A 6,008-nucleotide genomic window follows, 5' to 3' on the forward strand; every position below is an offset into this window, starting at 1 on the left:
GTTGTCGTGATGGATCCATCCTTCAACACGTTTGATCCTGAAGATAGCACTCATAACATATTGATGAGGAAGGAAATCACATTGCTGAAGGAAGATTTCAACAATGTGTTGCAGACTAGGATCCCTGGTTGGAATACCCAAATCATGGATTGGGAACAAGAGACAATGTCCTCTGCTGGTCGTGGGTAATCTACTAAATTGATCGCATACATAAGATGTATACTATTATAATGTTTAATATTTCATTTTTTGTGTCGCAGCAAACACTCTGGCTTATTTGTCCTACAGGAGATGGCCCATCAGATTGGTTGTATGCGTAACATGGGCTGGATGAACACTAGGGTAAGTACATATATGATTAGTTGATGTGTGCTAAATATTATTCAACCAATTTATTAAATGATTGAGTTTTTGCACCTTTCCTAGGATCCAATACAGCTCAGACACCAAGTTACAGTCCAGATGCTAATGATCAAAGACAATGAAGCAAGTCCAAACATCCCGGCAGGGATTAGATCGGCCTTGAGGGTTTTGAGCAACTGAAGATGGACTGATGCATGCAGCTATGCCGAAAATATTTTCCTATACTTCAGCTTTATTAGGGATCGCTTTGATAATAATTTATTTTTGATATGAATAATTTGATAAACACGTATGTTTTAAAAATTTATGATGTTTTGGTATTATCAAACTATCCAAACTTTATGGTGTTTTGGTATTATTGAAGTTTGGTTTTTCTACCATATTTTTGGATTATTAATTGATTTTTTTGGAATGTCACGAACGAATCATTCGTTTGTCTACCATGAATGAGCAGTGAGCCCCATTTGGGAAGCCGTACAGGGCTAATAGGGTTTGACGCAAGATGAGATGAGTCGCCAGGGTTTTAATGTTTTTCCTATACTAGGCAAATGCATGTGCGTGCATAGGATATTTACATCCTTCGGCAGCAGCATTGTTCCACTACCTGTTTCTGTAGCTACTGTCTTTACCTCGAAGATGTACAAAGTGGAACATTCATATAAATCCCCTGTCACTTCCTCTACCATTGAATTTTACACACGCTATCATCGTGTATAACATTCATACTTCCTAGCATGGGCCGACACTTGTGTAAGTCCAACCAGGATATGTGAATTTAACCGTGAAGTCATGAATTATATTTGGCAATGCCTACTGATCAATATCAGCTCTAAAAAAAGTAGATGTGGTAAATACGTCACAGGCTGATGAAAAGTAAATACCTCATGTTCAAGGCTTATGTGCCGCATGCTTGCATGCAAATTAAAGTGGAGCTGGCCCCTATTGCCATCATGCAGTGGACTCAGTAATCAAAATTCAGTGGATTGTGAGAAGGCTTCAATGCAACTGGTCCAAGCTATCAAAAATTCCAAGTGGAGTGCTCTTTAGGGAGATTCAAACTTTTTTTATTTGGATTTTAGTTCCTTCTAAATTGAACATTGCCCTTTGGCATGTAATAATGTCGCAGCCGCTCTAGCGCTGTCCGGGTCCAATATGGGGCAGGTACCCCATACCTATGGCCGGGTGCTGTCCCTACCTTTGCCCAGAGTTTTGTTGCCCATGGAGCCCAACGCTTGAATCCAGATGGGGAAAGATTTATTAGAGGAAAGCCACCGGGCCACACCGTTGAAAACTAATATTAAGATTTATTAGGGAAAGACATCAGGGCCCATCGGTTAAATTATGGGGGTGTAGCGATCGCTTTCCGTGTGGGCATCGAGCATTGCAGCTATCGCTTGCGAAATACTAAATCCTGTTTCTTTCTATTTTTCGATTGGGAAAGTTCTGGGGAAAGGGAGGCATATATTAGGAAACATTTAATATGTCTCTGATTTATCTGCATAGTGCAATCAAAATAAAGATCTTGCCTTAATTTATGATAGTTTTTTCTTACGGAAACATGCAAATATGGAACGTTAAGGGGAACGTTCCCTACGGCCATCATCTCTACTCAATATATAATCCTACGGGTCCTGACATAACCGTCGTCCACTGATCCCTCCTCGCTTTTCCGGTGCTACGACCGACGTTTTGCCCCAGTAATGGAAGCAATGCCGATTTTTGGGGGAGTGCGACACGCAGTCGACTTCGTGTATGATTTCATCACGCTTTCCTCAGACGAAGAACAACTAGAGTAAGTTCTCACAACCCTAAATATCTAATCTTGTTTGCACTTCATCGTCTAGGTCCACTGCCCTATACATGTATAATTTTTATACAAGTTCTCATATAAGTCCATCCCAGTCACTCCCAACAATATTGAACAAGTGATAAGCTACTATGAAATCACTGCAATCTATTTAATTTATTGCTCGTGCATAATATAAAAATACTAAACTTACGTAGAGATTGCAAAAAAATTTAGGTGATTTGATGTGATATGTATTATCGTTAAATTAGTCATATGTTATAGACACCAACACAGTTTGTTTGTTTGAGTTTACGTTTATTTAAACTTATGACTGTTATGAACCTTGTTCTTCCTTTTGACAGCACAATCTGGATTAATAGCCCCCGCCCATTCCCTATCGAGATTAGCCTACGGATCATCCGAGACACCATCAGAGGAGATGGAGTTGCCCATCCGTTGTGCTTCAATCTTGCCGTGCGTAAGATTACTACCGACGCAGCGAAGAGGACCACAGGCACCAGCTCTGTTGGAAAGACACATTTTTTCAATTTGGGATTCCATGAGCAAGCACGGGCGCTAAGGCAGACTTGGTTAAGCCAAGAACAGCGCACCAATGCGCTCATTAACAATGTCGTGCTTGAACCTTTTCCAAGATACGACGTGTTTCACACCCCTACAATTGTAAGTTTTCTCATTGTTAGAAATTATTTTGGTTATTTTGTTTGGCATTTACCTTTGTCTACCAAATGTAGTATATTCTCCCACTGGCACACGTGGATTCGTCATACGGTCTTTTAGCAGTGAAAATGGAAATGGAGAGGACTATCGTTATTGATTATTCAAACCAGGCTTTATTTCATTTTGAGGAGGACTTCCATGACACTGAACTTCAGAGGGAAGCCCTTTTAGTGAAGCAAGAATTGAGCTTTATCTTGCAATAGGAGGCCCCTGATAGGAACAGCCAACTTCTGGAATGGCCCGAACAAGAGAATATTCATGTTTCACCTCGGTGGTACTGTTTTAAATTTGTCTTAGATATTAGTGTGTGTTATAATATAGCTATTACAATATTGTTTTTTTGTGACAACATGGACTCCGGATTCAAAGTTTTACAGGAGATGGCCCATCTGTATGAAACTATCGGGAATGACATGGTTCATAACATGCCTAGGACTGATGTAAGTGCATTTGTAATGAGGTTACAGCTTTCATATATTTGCTAAATATATCTTCTGACTTTTATATGCTTAATTTGAAGGATCCACAAAGTCTCAGGAAGCGACTAATGGTCCAGATGTTCATGGTCAGGGAGAATGAAGCAAAGGATAACATTCCAGATCAAGTTAGAGCAGCGTTGAGATTTATTGGTGGCTAAGGAGGACTACTGCATCGATAAATACCTAAAAATATTATAATGTTTAGTTGCTTGCTAGGTAATAATATGTTTGAATGCCCGTGCTGATAAGATTATCAGATGAAATTTTCTGAAATATTTTTAAAGTTTAAAGAGTGTTTGATGGTGGCATCCACTAGCTATTTTGGTTGTTTATTTATCTTTAATTCTAGACCAGTTTGGACCAGGTTTGGTGCTCCAGGTGAACCGTAGTACTTTTGTGTTGTACCATGGCAGGTTCACAACATACCTAAAATAGACCAGGTGATGTTTTCAGACATTCCGTGCCTCACATCATATACTACCTCGTATAGTATAACTCCATCCATACACGCACTGTTATACTATACGAGGTTTTCTTCATCGGTAATAATCACATTCCAGCTAGAGAGTAGCCAATAAACTAATGACGGTCATACGAGACGTACCTTGAATATATTATTTTATTTTGAAGTTGTCCTTGATCTTCCTCTCTCGCCGTTGCCTTCAATTCCAGCTAGCGAATAAGCGCTGATTATATTTTGTGTGTTCCTGAATATAGTAACAAAAATGAGAGAGGAATGGTTTTTCTTATTGATCAGTACGTACAGTAAAAAACCAAAACCACTTTAATAGTAGATATGTTACTGTGCACGTCATGAATTTTCTATTGCGATACAACAAAGCAGCTAGCAGAGCAACCAGCAAAGCAGGAAGCATTGAACAACTGATAACAGCAAGCAATGAACAACTTAACATGAGCATCATCAAGAGCAGAGGATGGTGGGGTAGAAGGGGGGCTGTTTCCTGCCTAAAACTACTTCCCTGCCTGTCTGGCAAGCTCAAAGCGTCCAATCTGGATCAAGGCGCCAACCTGAACGCCTTAGCAGCGCTTCTGACGCCTTAAAGATTAAGTCGGACGCCTTACTCAGATACCTAAGGCAAGCTGGACGCCTTGAGCTTGCAGGTCCTTACAGACGCCTTAAAAACAATACGATCCCTAACTATATATTTGCCAATAAGAACTACATATAAGTATCACGTCAATGCCTATTTATCAACATCAGCAATCAAAGAAAAGCAGTTGTCGTAAATCATAGTGTGATGGAACGTATTTACCTCATGTTCAAGTATTACTGAAATCCAACGATCATGTTTGCATGCTTTGCCTGCAAATTAAAGTGTAACTTGATCCTATTAGAATGATGTAATGGACTCACTTATCAAAATTGAGTTGATTATACTCTTACATGAGAAGGCTTCAAGGCTCCCCCAGATTGTACTTTCACCAAGTTTAGTTGATCAAGGAACACATTTGCACTGAAAACAGACATTTGTACAGGGAAATCAAAGAGCCACCACAACACCAAAGTATATTCATAATAATTTTGATTAAAAAAAGACTGATATTCAACAGCCAAATACATTTGAACTTATAAATGTGCTTAACGCCATTGGTTTTTTAAAAACAATGTGATCATACCATGATTGAGCTTAGCAATATTAATATTTCAAGTGAGGAAACCATCAAGCAATTTAGGGCAAACACTATAATTAGAGAATATAACTTATAAATTTTGGTTGGTTAATTTGATCCTAGCCAACCAAGACGGCGATGCATTTTGCTTTGCGCGTCAAAGAGAAATTAACAAATCAAATAGTCTGTTTGTCTTACACAGTTTGTGCAAATATCACCAAGCTTAACATATGTCAGACCACTCACAATATCACAGACCCCCACACATATATAATCCTAGGCTTGCATATCCGGTGCAGTGATTGTTCGACATAAATAAGAGTGCAGTAACCTACTACTACTAAGCTACTATACTAATCAAGTCAAATTTTGTTCAAGTTGCGTTCGTTTAGTCGTGTAGAGGATGTACCTGGCTGGTCAAATTCGCTGGAGTCTGCTCTGTCTGAGATTGGCTGCAGCAGTTCCACGCCCCCTTGTGACCTACGGCCGCTCGTACCCAGTCGATTTTGATTGTGCGTACAACAAAATCAGAAGGTTGTTAATTGCCAACTTTCAGAAACAAAACATTTAAGATTATTTGTTTGTTAATTGAACTTTTATAGTACACGTTGAACTGATTAAATACACATAAATTATATAGAAAGTTCATGTTTACCTTTTCAAACTGAACAATAATAAAGATAGAAACAATATTTAAATATACAAATAAGATATTTCATTGTTATATGGCATGCAATCAGTAACTTCTCTGCCATGATCAGTTGTTTAGGAAATTAATACAACATTTTAGTATTTTAGTAAGTTCTGATTTCTGACATCTTTTCTAATTTATTATGAGGTGTGTGTCTGATGAAAAAAGGAAAGATATCTGCACCATACATTAATATATATGGTAGAACTGGGAAGATATCTGCTACCCAACCTTCCCCTTAATTTCCTACCTATATATGTTAACCTCCTATGCCATCCCTCATCCCCCTCCTTACTCTCCCTTCGCCCATCACATA

Source organism: Triticum urartu, chromosome 1A (assembly GCF_056163025.1).
Source record: "Triticum urartu cultivar PI428250 chromosome 1A, HENAU_Tu73, whole genome shotgun sequence".
Taxonomy (NCBI): Eukaryota; Viridiplantae; Streptophyta; class Magnoliopsida; order Poales; family Poaceae; genus Triticum; species Triticum urartu.